The sequence below is a fragment of the Aythya fuligula genome, chromosome 1 (assembly GCF_009819795.1).
Source record: "Aythya fuligula isolate bAytFul2 chromosome 1, bAytFul2.pri, whole genome shotgun sequence".
NCBI classification, from domain to species: domain Eukaryota; kingdom Metazoa; phylum Chordata; class Aves; order Anseriformes; family Anatidae; genus Aythya; species Aythya fuligula.
This window is the reverse complement of record NC_045559.1, coordinates 167,112,849-167,128,144: the sequence shown is the minus strand read 5'-3', so window position 1 is coordinate 167,128,144 and position 15,296 is coordinate 167,112,849. Positions and strand designations below refer to the sequence as shown.

Below are 15,296 nucleotides of genomic sequence, written 5' to 3'. Positions count from 1 at the left end.
TCTGAAATTGTCAGTGTATGGGAGGAGTATCTGCAAAGAAAGGATATTTTTTTCTTCCCCCTACTGCTAATAATGAATTTGAATGAATATGAATATCTGAAGTAGGATATTACATCTCAGTTTAGCATAGCTGTATTGTTAAATTTTTGCAGAGCAAGAGACGTGATTAGTGTCTTGCTGTTTATGATATCTGTATGTTGATGATGAGATACAGTTCTTTATCAGGTAAACTTATTGTTATAAAGCTTCTCTTGGAGTGTTTGTCTCATGGACCTGTGGTGGTTTTACTTAGGTGGGCAGCTGAGCTCCACCACAACCGCTCTCCCACTCCCCCTCTTCTCAAAGAAGAAGGGCGAGAAAATACAACACAGAGAACTCGAGGGTTGAGATGAGAAAGGTTTAATTAAAAGGAAAGGGAATGGGGAGAAGAAAAGAAACAATAAGTCTGCGTGGAAGCACAGAGAGAGGGAAAAAAAAATATTCTCTGCTTCCCATCAATGAGTGATGTTTGGCCACGTCCTGGGAAGCAGGGCCTCAAAATGCATAGTGGTTGTTCAGGAGGAACAGCCCCCTCCCCCATGAGAACCCCCCTTTTTATTGCTGAGGGTGACATCAGGTGTTATGGAATATCCCTTTGGTTGGTTTAGGTCAGCTGCCCTGGCAATGTCCCCTCCCCATCACTTGCCCACCCCCAGCCTGCTGGCTCTTGGGGGCTTGGAAGGAGTCCTGATGCTGTGCCAACACTATGCAGCAATAGACACAACACTTGAGTGTTATCAGTGCTGTTCCAGCTACGAGTGCAGAGCACAGCACTGTGTGGGCTGCTGCAGGGAAAAGGTGACTCCAGCTGAGACAGACCCAACACAGGACCTAATCTTTACAAAGGCTACCTATTTCTGTATTAACACTTCAGTTAAACCTAGGTTTGAATCATTATGGAACAATTTATGATTATTCTACTACCAAGGAGGAAATTGGTAAGTGTACAGGCTGCTCTCTCCTTGTTTTCTGTACAAATATAGAAAGTTCAAAATGTGCGTGTATATATATATACATATTTATTTATTTATTTATTTATTTATTGCTATTACTTGTAAATGAGAAATGCAGCAGACATGAGAGAAAAGGGTGTTCTGACTATGTAGTGAATTTGAAGTAGCTGGGATTCTGAAGTCTTTACTGTATCTCTTAAAGAATATGCTTCTATGTATACTATTCTCAGTGTTATATCAGCTGTGATGAAGAACTGATCATTTAAAATTATATGAAGAAAAGTGAGGTTAGCTTTCTGGTCTAGAGGCATTTCTGTTCACTTTCCTATGGGATGTACTCTATATTCTTGCTTGAAAGGTGGGACATAATCATGGTCAACCCCCTTTTTCCTGGTTTGTCCAAACTGCAGAGGACTCTAGACACTTGTACTATTATTAAGTATTTTGCTGAAGTTAAAATGTGTTTTCAAATACATAAATAAATAAATAAATGAATCACACCTGAATAGTATTTTAGAATAGAACTGCATTAAAAACAAAAACAAAACAAACAAAAAGAACTTAGTTTATTTTGAAAGCTAAATGCTGTTAAAAAGAAACTTATGACTAAAAATGATGACAACACTAAGAACTGATATTTGGATAAACTGTGTGTTTTTTGTTGTTGTTGTTGTTCTTGGTTTTTTGTTTTTATTATTATTATTTCCAGACAAAATTATTATTTTTCTTTATTATACATGACCCATTTCAATTGATAAAATGCATAGTAATATACAGTCTAACTTGGCCTCAAGCAAAACAACAAGACCAAAAAAATCTCTCAGCCCTACCAAAATGACTGCAAATTATCAGCCATTAAAAGATTTAGCAATGTATGGGATGATTTCAGTTTTTTTGTTTGTTTGTTTTGTTTTGTACTTTGTTTTATCCCTGAGAAAACGTCTAGTATGTTTTAACATCACTGATTTCACTCTAGAAAAAAACTACAGGTTTTATTCATGATTTATCACCCACCTCCTTTGTAATAGCATGTTCATACATTGGTCACCATGGAGTTTTGAGACATCCTGAGTAAAACTTCAGCTAGTAAAATATAATGGATGTTATTTTTTCCTCTTTCGGACACCTATTTATTTCTTGTAAACTTTTTGTTGGTGGTGGTTTTGAGGGGGAGGGGGATCCTGTGAATTAGTTTGAAATGTCCTACAAGACAGGTGAGTTTGAACTGAATTTAGTTTGTGATAAAGTAGCAGTCACTATAAAGTAGCCTTTGGAGTAAATGGGCTATCTGGTATTGAAGTATAAATTTACTTTTCTTCCAGGAATTGAGATGAGAGATTGTTCTTTGCAGCGTGTGTGTATATTGCTGGGGGTTGCATGGGTGCTTGATCAACACTAAGTTCAAGTCAACTTGCCTGTGGTAATTTTTTAAATATGTTGTAAATCAGAATAGACATTAGTAAGCGAGGAGATGTAATGGTCTTGCTTTATGTTAAAAGACTGAAGACTTTCTTCAATGTTACTGAAATGGAAAGATTTGGATGATGAAGGAACAATGGAGTGTAAGTTCCAGTCCTCTGGACAGTCCTCTGGAAAGAAGACAAAGAAAGGTATTAGTTAAGACCTGTTTTTATACTCTAACAGAAGTTACAGAGGGGCAATAAAAGTATAAAGTATAGAGGCACATCTTCCCTCCTTCTCTCCCTTTTCTCCCCCCCCCCACAAATTTGTATTGAAAAAAAAAAAAAAAGAAAAAGAAAAAAAAAAAACGTGGGGGGAGAAAAAAGTATTCATCTATTTAATTAAAAAAAAAATCCCAATGGAAAGTGCAGTCATATTACTTGGGGAAAAATAGCTTCATCTAAAACACTAGATATTTTCAGCTTTTACTGATACAAACAGAATCTGCAGAGATTTTTGCTGAGGCGATCGGCTCCAGGGCAGACGTGTTCTGCAGCGGAGCAGGGGACCGAGGCGGGCAGGGCTTTTTGTCCGGCATCGAGGCCACTCGGGGGAGCCGCCGGAACCCGGCTGTCCTCGCGAGGGAGGCTGACGAGGCGAGGGCGGAGCCAGCAGCGCCCCCTCCCAGGCTGCTAAAAGCTGCCCCTAGGGAGCGCGAGCGACCAGGAGCGCGGCGAACAGGACGGGCAAACAGGGCGTGGCACGTCGAAGGGCGTGGCAGTTTGCGCGGGCAGGGCGAGCGGGGGGCTCATCGTCGCTCTGTTGCAGCTGCCTCTCCCTTCGGTGCTTGTAACCTGCTTGCGTAGAACCTGACCATGGTATCGACCAGGCAGAAAACCGTGGCCTCCGCATCTCGTGAGGCATCTCCAGCCACGGTCACCAGTGTGGCTACTCAGACGGAGGGCTCGGGGAAACACGCAGCCGTCCAGGTCCTGGGCTGCAGAGTGTGCCCCAGCCTTCTGTCGGTCTCCGACAGCAGTGGTGGGTATGCCTGTGGTAGGTGTGCCCAGGTTGAAGAACTGCTCGGCCAGGTAGCGGAGCTCCGGGAGGAGGTGAACAGGCTCAGGAGCATCAGGGAATCAGAGAGGGAAATTGACTGGTGGAGGTGCGCTCTACCCTCTCTGAGGCAGGTTCACGAGACTGCCACGGCACAGGCGTCTCCTGTTACGCAGAAGACGGAGGTTCACTCCTCCAGCCAGGCAGCGGGAGGAGACCTAGATCAAGGGGGGGAATGGAGGCAGGTGCCTATTCGGGGTGGTAGGCGAGCCCTCTCTCTGCCCACCTCACCTTCTCATCTACCCTTAAATAATTGATATGAAGGACTAGAGCAAGACAATCTAAATGACAAAGTAGACAAACACCCGTCCCAGTTGGAGGGGGCGCCTAAGACAATGCGACCTACACGTCGCATTGCCACATCATCCTTCAAAAAAGAAAGAAGGGCTATTGTTATGGGGGGCTCCCTCCTGAAAGGGACAGAGGGACCGATATGCCGACCGGACCCAACCCGCAGAGAAGTCTGTTGCCTCCCTGGGGCTCGGGTGAGAGACTTTGCCAAGAAAGTCAAGCGCCTGGTACGGCCCACTGACTACTACCCGCTACTGGTCTTTCAGGCTGGTAGCGATGAAGTAGCAACGAGAAGTCCGAAGGCGATCAAAAGAGACTTTAGGGATTTGGGGCGACTACTTAGAGGATCAGGGGCGCAGGTGGTGTTTGCCTCTGTCCTTCCGATAGGGGGGATCGAAGCTGAAAGACGTACTGTTCGCATAAACTCGTGGCTTCGAGACTGGTGTGACCGGCAGAATTTCGGTTTCTTTGATCATGGGAAGGTCTATGCTACACCGGGCCTGATGGCACCGGATGGGATGCGCCTCTCTCGGAGAGGGGTAAGGATCTTAGGTCAGGAGTTGGCAGGGCTGATAGATAGGGCTTTAAACTAGAGTCGAAGGGGGAAGGGGCTAAAACCAGGCAAGCCGGTGAAGACCTAAGGGATGGTATGCTAGAATCAGAGGGGCTGTGTGCCAGTGGGGTCCTTTGGTCAGATCCACAAGGTGCTGAGTGTAAGGAGACGCACCTGAAGTGCTTTTACACAAACGCACGCAGTATGAGGAATAAAATAGATGAGCTAGAAGTCCTGGCCCAGTCCCGCAACTATGACATCATCGGCATAAGCGAAACCTGGTGGGATGAGTCCTGTGACTGGGGTGTTGCGATAGATGGTTACAGGCTCTTCAGGAGGGACAGGCAGGGTAGGCGAGGTGGTGGGGTGGCGATGTATGTGAAGCAGGGGCTGGACTGTGTGGAACTTCAGGTCGGCGATGGCAAAGTTGAGAGCCTCTGGGTAAGGATCAAGGGACGAACGAATAAAGGGGATGTCGTTGTGGGAGTCTATTACAGACCGCCTGGCCAGGACGATAGCGCCGATAAATTATTCTTTACAGAACTAAGAGAGGCCTCGAGATTAACTCCCCTTGTCCTTATGGGGGACTTCAACTTGCCGGACGTTAACTGGGAGTGCCACACGGCTGACACGAGCAAGTCCAGGAGGTTCATGAAGCACCTAGATGATAACTTCTTGGTACAGGTGCTAACGGAGCCAACTAGGAAAGGTGCCCTCCTAGACCTGTTGCTAGAAAACAGAGAGGGTCTGGTGGGAGATGTGGTGATTGGTGGCCGCCTCGGTCATAGCGACCATGAAGTGGTTGAGTTCAAAATCTATGGTGACAGAAGGAAAAGTGCCACCAAAACCTCATCCCTAGATATGGGGAAAGCGGACTTCAGGCTGCTCAGGGAACTAGTCAGTAAGGTCCCCTGGGAAACTGCTCTTGAAGGCCTCGATGTCCACCAGTGCTGGTCACTCTTTAAGCGATGCCTCCTAGAAGCACAAGATAAGGCAATTCCAAAATATCGCAAGTCAGGCAGGCGGGGCAGGAGGCCGGCGTGGCTGACCAGGAACATTCTAATGGAGATTAGGCGGAAACAGAGAGTGTTTCGCTACTGGAAGGAGGGCCAGGCGTCATGGAAAGAATACAGGGATGCTGTTCGTGTTTGTAGGGAGAAAGTTCGAGTGGCCAAAGCACAGCTAGAGTTGAAGCTGGCTGTGTCTGTGAGAGAAAATAAAAAGGGTTTTTTTAGATATGTAAATGGAAAAAGGAGAACTAAAGAAAACATAGGGCCGCTCCTTGATAGGGAAGGTCTCCTCACAGACGATGACGTAGGCAAAGCAGAGACGCTTAACGCCTTCTTTGCCTCTGTCTTCAATGCCGATGATGGGCTTCGGGACCCAGGGTGCCCTGAGCTGGAGGACCGGGACGGTGGGGATGACAAACTCCCAACTGACCCTGAACGTGTGCGGGATTTGCTACTCCACCTGGATCCCTACAAGTCCATGGGTCCGGATGGGATTCATCCCCGGGTGCTGAAAGAGCTGGCGGATGTCATTGCGGAACCTCTATCAATTATTTTTCAACGATCCTGGGAATTTGGAGAGGTCCCAGTAGACTGGAAGCTGGCAAATGTTGTGCCAATTTTCAAGAAGGGTCAGAAAGAAGACCCTAGCAATTACAGGCCTGTCAGTCTCACGTCAGTGCCTGGTAAAATCATGGAGAAGTTGGTTCTTGGACTCATTGAGGCGCACCTGGGGGACAAAGCAGTTATTGGTCCCAGCCAGCATGGGTTTGTGAAGGGTAGGTCCTGCCTAACTAACCTGATTTCCTTTTATGATAAGATCACCCGTATGGTGGACCAAGGGAAACCAGCTGATGTGATTTTTTTGGACTTCAGCAAGGCTTTTGACACGGTTTCCCATAGGATCCTACTGGACAAAATGTCCACCATACAGCTAAATAAAAACATCATACGATGGGTGAGCAATTGGCTAACGGGCAGGGCCCAAAGGGTTATGGTAAATGGAGCTGCGTCAGGCTGGCGGGCGGTCACCAGTGGGGTCCCTCAAGGCTCCATTTTAGGGCCGGTACTTTTCAATATTTTTATAAATGATCTGGATGTAGGAATAGAGGGTATTTTGAGCAAGTTTGCTGATGACACCAAACTTGGAGGAGTTGTGGACTCAAGTGAGGGCGTAAAGGCCTTACAGAGGGATCTGGACAGGTTGGAGAGCTGGGCGATCACCAACCGCATGAAGTTCAATAAGAGCAAGTGCCGGGTCCTGCACCTGGGACGGGGAAACCCTGGCTGCACGTACAGACTGGGCGATGAGACGCTGGAGAGCAGCCTAGAAGAGAGGGATCTGGGGGTCGTGATAGACAGCAAGTTGAATATGAGCCAGCAGTGTGCCCTGGCAGCCAGGAGGGCCAATCGTATCCTGGGGTGCATCAAGCACGGCATCGCTAGTAGGTCAAGGGAGGTGATTGTCCCGCTCTACTCTGCGCTGGTGCGGCCTCACCTCGAGTACTGTGTGCAGTTCTGGGCACCACAGTATAAAAAGGACATGAAACTGTTGGAAAGTGTCCAGAGGAGGGCTACGAAGATGGTGAAAGGCCTTGAGGGGAAGACGTACGAGGAACGGCTGAGGTCACTGGGCCTGTTCAGCCTGGAGAAGAGGAGGCTGAGGGGAGACCTCATCGCAGTCTACAACTTCCTCGTAAGGGGTTGTCAAGAGGCAGGAGACCTTTTCTCCATTAACACTAGTGACAGGACCCGCGGGAACGGGGTTAAGCTGAGGCAGGGGAAATTTAGGCTGGACGTCAGGAGGGGGTTCTTCACAGAGAGGGTGGTTGCACACTGGAACAGGCTCCCCAGGGAAGTGGTCACTGCACCGAGCCTGTCTGAATTTAAGAAGAGATTGGACTGTGAACTTAGGCACATGGTCTGAACTTTTGGGTAGACCTGTGCGGTGTCGAGAGTTGGACTTGATGATCCTTAAGGGTCCCTTCCAACTCAGGATATTCTATGATTCTATGATTCTATGATTCTATGATTCTATGAGATTATACAGAGAGCCTAATCAAAACCCAAAGTGACAAATGAGAAATGCATGGGAGCATGTGGCACAATCCTTAGCTACCTAAACTCTCTCCCTCTCCCCCTGTCCCTCTTTTTCTCTCCCGCCCTCCACTTTCACTCCCATATAGTATAAACAATATTTTCTTCTCTGTTAATTTGTTTTCCTTCCCCTTTTTAGTATTGGATGTGTAAAATAAAAAGTGATGCTTCACTCTTTCAGAGAGAAAGCATTTGCCCTCTCCTTCTAGTACTTAGTAATGCATTACCTGATTTGCAAGTCATTGCTGCCATGATATTATTTGACTTTCTTCTATATTTACTCACTTTACCTGTTTATGTCTCTAGACTAATCTCCATAAAGATATTTTTTGTTGATTATATTTCACATCATTCAAAGTGCTCTGAAACCTTTCATTATTGATCAAAATGTGTGAGAAGTAGTTGCTAAATAAATATAATTAATTTGTTAATAGAATCAAATAATCCAGTTGGAAAGGACCTTCAAATATCATCTACTCCAACTGCCTGACCACTTAAGGCCTAATCAAAAGGTAAAGCATATTAATAAGGATATTGTCCAAACACCTCTTGGACCCTGACAGGCATGGGGCATCAACCACCTTTCCAGAAAAGTCTGTTATAATATTGATTCCACCTTCATAGTAAATAAATTTTTCCCAATGTCCATTCTGAACCTCCCCTAACAGTTTTGTACCATTCCCATGTGTCCTATCGTTGGCTATCATTGGAAGACATTGGCAACTTCTCCTCTTGCCCTCCTCAAGAAGTTGTAGAGAGCAATGAGGTTGCCTCTTAAACTCCTTTCCTCCAAAGTATACAACCCAAACATCCTCAGCCTCTCCTCATAGAACATGTCTTCTAGCCCTTTTACCAACTTTGTTGCCCTCCTCTGGATGATTTCAAGTATTGTAATATCCTTTTTATATCGTGGAGCTGAGAAGTGCACACAATATTCAAGGTGAGGCTGTACCAACGCTAAACACAGGAGGAAAATCATCTCTTCTGGCTGGCTGGTTATTCTATGTTTAATGCACTTCAAAATGCAGTTTGCCCTCTTAGCTGCTGGGGCACACTGCTGACTCACACTGAGCTTACAGTCAACCAGCACCCCTAAATCCCTTTCTGCTGAGCCACTTGTCTTGCAATTTGTACCTCTGCTTCATCTGTAACATTACTCCATCCCAAGTGCAGAACTCACATAGTTATATTAGTATAATTATGTATTTTTATAATAAAAATATTTAAGTATATATTATTAATACTATGAATAAATTATTGATTGGTGTGATTGTATTTTTTTTAATATGATGTAACGTTTTTCTCCTTTGATTTTTTGCCTCCTGTATTGATATAGGACATAGTGATAATGCCCAGTACTTTAATTGGAGTTCTACTAAGAAAGTGATGAAGTTAGAAAAAATGTTTAAATCTGATTTATTTAAGTCATCCAGCAGAGGTGGCCAAAGGATATGGAGAAAAAAATAATTTTCAGTGGGAATTTTAAAGCAAAGCTGGTATTGGGGAAAATCACACAACCCTTTGGAAGAAGAATAGTGAAAATACAGATATGGCACCTCTATTCTCAAGATTAGACATCTACTTCAGGATACAATTTGTAAATTAACAGAAAAGGTTGGTTATGATGTCACCGTTATGTCTGCAAGTGTCTCAATGTGATTAGGCAAAAATATAACAGGTCTTGAAGTTTCTAGAACCTGCTAGTTACTGTGACAAAGAGATTAGTAAGAATTAGCACTACAAATACAAATATTCTGCAAGGTCTTTTTCTACTAAATGCTAAAGTGACACTTTTTTATTCTTCTTTTTAAAAATTCAGGATAATTCCCTGTTGTGATTCAAACTTCTTAATAATCACCAGAAAATATTACATACCATCAGGGAAGAAATACAGAAACAGAAATGGAAAAACAAAACAAAACACAACAACAAAGCAAACAAACAAAAAAATACAGTAAGAACAAAAATCAAAATCTATGGCAAACAAGAAATATTTTGCAGAAGCAGTTCAAATAGTAATTTTAATCCTTTAAGACGGAGAACTACGGAAATGCAAAAAGTGAAGGTGAATACTGAATTCTATATACTGAAGTCAAAGATAAAGATTAATGAGCAGTAGTTATCTGAGAAAGATGAAATAAAAGATCATATTGCAATCAGGAGACAAAAAAAATATTGAAGTAATTTCAACTACCTCAGTAATGGCAGAAACTTATATACAAAATGAGAATTAGGAGGTGGAGGGAAGATATTAATCCTTGCTGACTTACACTATATATATATATATATATATATATATATATATATATATATATATTTAAAAATTGTTTCCTATCTCATCTTAAAGCAGAAAAAAAGTATTCTAAGACTCCTTAGTGGGTAGAGGTATAGGGGTGGGGAATGAGAAAGAAAAAAGGATGGAGAAAAAAAAGGGAAAAGAAACAACTTCACAAAAACATATCAGTTACGTAATTAGGAAAACTTTAGATCCATTTTATGAGATTAATATAGATTTGTTTATTTCCTGGAAAAAAAAAAAATGTATAGATTAATTTTAGATTCTTACTCTTCAGAAATAGATTTATGAGACTACAGTTGTGAAGTATTACTCTCACATGTATATTTGGAAAACCTATGGGAATGACACATAACAGTTACAGTAATGGTTATGTTTTTTTGATAATGTAGACTTTTTTTAAAATACAACTAAGTCTTGTAGTCTTGTAGAAAATGGTATTAATCTGTTAGAAAGATTAATCTGTCAGAAAACTAGGATGTCTAGTTTAAGCCCTCATAATTACAAGGCAGACCCTTTTGCATTGGGAATTTAACTTAAGTTGTTATTCACTAAGAAGCTTAAAACTAAAGTCTCATTGGGCTTCCAAAGTAGGAGCAAAACCTAAATCTATTATGATAAAGAGACACAAAAATTACACTTGCCGTGGACCTGAACAATGAATATGCATATGCTTGCATGCTGTATGTAGATGCCATATATTTCTGACAAAACATGGGTATAAGGAGTAAGTCTTTAATTTTTTCATTTTGGCTTTAGAGCACCAAATTAGTCCACAGGGTACAGCTGCAGATTTTAATTAATATTTTTATATTTTTATTTTTATATATATTTTCAAATTTATTTTTATTTTTTGGTGTTGAAGAAAGTAGAGGCCAGGATTCTTGAAAAGACTCAGTGACTCAGACAACATCAACTGACACAAATATTTCATTAACAATCACCAGAGAAGACAACAATGGCCACCAAAATACTATGAAACACCTGTGGTACAGGCAAAGTTTGTTCAATGTTTTGGAAAGTACTTCTAAGAATCTGAAATGTCTGGTCGTATCTTCCATATTGGTACTTTAAATCTATCCATACATGGGTGCGATTGCTAGTATTTTTCAAACACTTTTTTGAGATGCAATTCTATTTATCTTACTAAATGTTTTGCACTTTAGTACACATAGAGTAGTACTGTTCTATATTAGTAAAAGAAAAATTATGAGAAACTTCTTGTGCAGTAAATTACAAGCAAGGACAAATTTAAAAGACTTGTCCTTGACTGCCTTATATCTACTGGGCAAAAATAAACCTTAGTGATTTATGGTAAGAGAAATAATGACTTTATTAAAGATTTGTTCAAGCTCATTTTTCAAAATATATAGTACATTTATTACTGGTTTTTTATGCTTCAGTTGTACTATGAGACACACATCATTTGCTTATTTCATTAAAACATTTTCTACAAAAAAAAAAAAAAAAAAAGATATTAGGTCATCAACCTAATATTACAAATTCTTAAAGCAAAATTTGAAGCGAGACTTCAATGCAATAGTATATTTGATAAGAGCTATTTCTAAACTATAAAATACTTTTTAATGGCTGTTTAAATTCACTTGTCAGTGCCACCATTTTTTTTATTTCTTTTTATTTTTTGATAACTCTGGAATTTGTCTAACAATGAAAACCGAGTTAAGAGTTGGAGATCAATGGAAAAAATAAAATAATAATTCTTTTTCCCCAGACAGGCCCAATAACATTTTGTTCTCCATTGTTGTAAGGACATAAGTTAATATTAGAAATACTTTCTGTGCAATCTTGAATTTACACTTGCATTGTCTTAATTTAATGTTGTGATAAGTCTCCATCTTTTCAGATAGCTTGTCAATGTGATATTATTTAATATTAATATTCTGACATCTCACTTTGAAAAGTAATTTCTGTTCTCATGTGATTGCAGTCTGCCACCCCTAGCACTTATTCATTCTGAAGTGTCCTTGTCTTTATCTTTCTATCCATGGATTGTCCAATTCTTTCAAGTATTAAAGGCATTCATCTACGTGGAGATAGGATGTATGTTCAAGCCTTAGTTGTACCTGTAGAAATACTATGTGCTCATATGCAGTGTCTCTAAAGACAGTGAAATTTATCAAGTCCAGCTGTTGCTGCAATATATGACTCAGTCATATATGACTCAGACTCATATAATATAATTTCAACTGCTATGCTATTCATGGCACCCCATTTAAGACATGAGGCATCCTAGGCTTTTTTTCAGATAGCCATCTTAGGTAACATCTTTGGAAACATATACCTTGTTTCACACTTCTTTTTAAAATAGTACAAGCAGTCCACAGTCTGTTTTGCATCATGGTATAGTAAAAAAGGCAGACAATCAATAACCATTTTTTTAGAGTTCATAACAGTAATAAAAGCTAAAACAAGCTTACTGTAAGCATGTCCATGTGGTCCAAACATTAGCAATCTGGACATGGAGAAGAAATACTTTATCTGTTTTTCAGAGAGAATGTCTTCAATTTTTTTACAAACACTGTGTAACTGTATAGAATTGCAGAAATAGTTTATAGCTACGTAGCTCAACAGTAACCCTTTTATTTCTGACAAAGAGATACTTTGAATGTAGTTCAGAGTAAGTCATGTTCCATTCCCCTTCTCTGTCACCATCAAGGATGCTTATGAATCTTGATTACAGACAAGATATGAAAAAAAAAAAAAAAAAAAAAAAAAAAAAGGTGATATCGAGAAATGTTTAGATTTTCTGCTTTGAAAATAAAATCATCACAGCAAATCTTGCATGGAATCTACTATATTTACACATACAAATTTAAGTAATTTCTATTCTAAACAACACCAGAATGACAGAGAAATGGGCTTTAATAGACACTCATGTTCAACTGAACAAAATAGTGCACAGAAATTTTCTGTTTTCAGAGATCTCTTGCATGTAGTTTCAGAATTACCATGCCAATAAAGCTCAACTTTACTCCATTCTTTTTAAGCCATGCCTTGCTGTTGTTCTGTCAAACAGCTGCTGGAAAAACCTCCAAAAGAAAAAAGAAGAAAAAAAAAAGGAAAAAAAGGAGATGGAGAAGTTTGATAGACAGATAGCTCTGTCTAGATACTCAGACTTGACTGAACTGGTGGGGTTTATAGGTGGAAATTGTTCTTCCTCAGCAATAGAACGTTAACCATCTATATAGAAAGTAATCCTGTGAATTTGGAATTATGTACTGTGTTCCAAAGCAATGAAGCTGAAAGCCTTATGGAAATAATGTCTTCACAGTACTTGGCAAGCTCCTTGACAAAGCTGTTTCTATTCAATTTTCAATCCCAGAAAAACAGATAGGATGCTCTTGGTATCACAGTATTTATGTATCTACGAATAAAAAAGCTAATGTACAGTAGTTGTTTCTAGTTACTCTGACAAAATAGAATACTAGAATTGCTGTAAATAGTACATCTCATTAGTTCTGCATTAAAGAAGAACAACACATTTTAGAGTTTTACATGAATAGACTGGTCTGAAATCATTTGAAAAAAGGCTGTTACATAAAACCATGATTAAATATTTTTCAAGAAGTTATATAGCTTGTAAATAATGGGTGAAAATTGATTTTAAAATATGTGTTTAACTTAAGTATTGTGAAATATATCACTGAAAGGAACCTACTAAAATCTCATTTTAAAGAAATGGAAGAACTAGAGAGGGAAGTTCTCATGAATGTTTTGTTTGTTATTATTATTATTATACTTATTACAGATTCTGCACCTGGGATGGAGCAACCCTGGATATACAAACAGATGGGGGGGGACAAGAGGCTGGAGAGCAGCCCTGCAGAAAGGACTCTGGAAGTTCTGGTTAATGGCAAAAATGAATGAGTAAACAGCATGCCCTGGAAGTCAAAAGGGCTCACCATATCCCAGGGAGCATGAGGCACAGCTCTGTTGTCCAGTTGAGGGAAGGGATTGTCCTGCTCTGCTCTGCATTGGTGTGGCCTCACCTTGGCTCTGCTCTGCACTGGTGTGGCCTCACCTTGAGCAGTACGCAGTTTTGGGCACCACATTATAAGAAAGACAAAAACATATTGAAGAAAGTCCAAAGGAAGGCTACAAAGATGTTTAAGGCTCTAGAGGGGAAGACATAAGGAGTGGCTGAAGTTACTTGTTTTTTTCAGCCTAGAGAAGAGGAGACTGGGGGGAGGCCTCATGGAAGACTGCAGCTTTCTCACAAGTGGAAACGCAGGGGCAAGCACTGATTTCTGCTCTCTGATGACAGCGACAAGACCCAAAAGAATGGCATGAACTTGGGGATTCAATGTGCCTGTTCTCGTCCTGGTCTCCGTTCTGCTAGCCTGTTCCTTTTCATTCCTTCTTTCTGCTTCTTTATTGATGACATAACTTCATTGTATCGTGCTGCCTTGTTTTGTTTGTTTGTTTTTTTCATCTTCAGGACAGGCTCCCCTCTTATACTCTTCACCCCACAGCAGTCCTTTTCAAAACAACTTTTCATTGGTCAAACAACTTTGCCCAGTAACCAGCAAACACCCAGCAACTTCCATGCCTTAATGGCTGGAGAACAAGCAACTGGAGACTGCAAGGCGTCTCCTGAATCATCCTTCTTTGTTCCCTCTAAACTCTTTACATTCCTGATGTCCTCATCGTTAAGAGTCTGATGTTCTCATCAACCATGGGGCTTGCTGACCCCCATGGCCACACTCCCACATCTTCCCCTTTTTTATTTATATCAACCATCTTCTTGACATGAATTACCACTCCATATATCACACCAGTGCTGTTCCAGCTACGAGTGGAGAGCACCGCACTGTGTGGGCTTCTGCAGGGAAAGGTGACTCCATCCCAGACAGACCCAACACATCCTTGTGGATCCCTTCCAACTCATTAAACTTTATGTTTCTGTGACTAATATTCACAAAACAAACAGTAAAAATCTTGGATTGCTTCTATAGCTGTCTCTTGTGCTTATGTGTATGTACATCACTTTCTGCTGGAAACATATTTTCAGTCATGAAAGGCAGAAATTCTGGTATGAGATCCAATACAGAGAAGAGGAGGAGGGGGCAAGTAGAGTATAAAATACTCTGTTCTGAAAGGTTTAAGGCAGATGTCGTCCATTATATCAAGACATCATAGAGTCTCAGCTTTTTCTTCTTGTTTGAAATATCTTTGCCCTGTGTTAACAGAGGAGGGAAGTAGAAAGGAAATGATATAAAGAATATTCTTGGTGTTGTCTTATGTCAAGATGTATCCTACAGAATGTCACATGTGGCATAAAGACCACACAGACACCAGGGTTCTTTTAGGATCAGTAGCGGGTACCACTTTACTGATGACATAACTTCAACTCTCCCATACTGAGGACAGGCTCCTTTCTTATACCATTCACTCTCCAGCAGTACGTTTCCACTAACTATTCATTAGTCAACAACTTTGCCCAACAACATCAAACACTCAACAACTTCCAAGTCTTAATGACTGGAAAACAAGTGGTCCCAGACAGCAAGGCTCTCCTGAAT

General features: G+C 41.0%; 1 long non-coding RNA gene across 2 annotated transcripts; it reads left to right on the top strand.

The window, feature by feature from the left end:
- Positions 1 to 816: 816 nt before the first annotated feature.
- Positions 817 to 14,137, top strand: LOC116498052. 2 transcript variants are annotated; one of them, XR_004254148.1, is made up of 3 exons: positions 817 to 977; positions 2,492 to 2,602; positions 13,938 to 14,137. It is a non-coding gene; the product is annotated as an uncharacterized LOC116498052 (long non-coding RNA). The 2 variants fall into 2 exon arrangements; XR_004254149.1 differs by lacking the exon at positions 13,938 to 14,137 and adding an exon at positions 13,523 to 13,752.
- Positions 14,138 to 15,296: the final 1,159 nt, after the last annotated feature.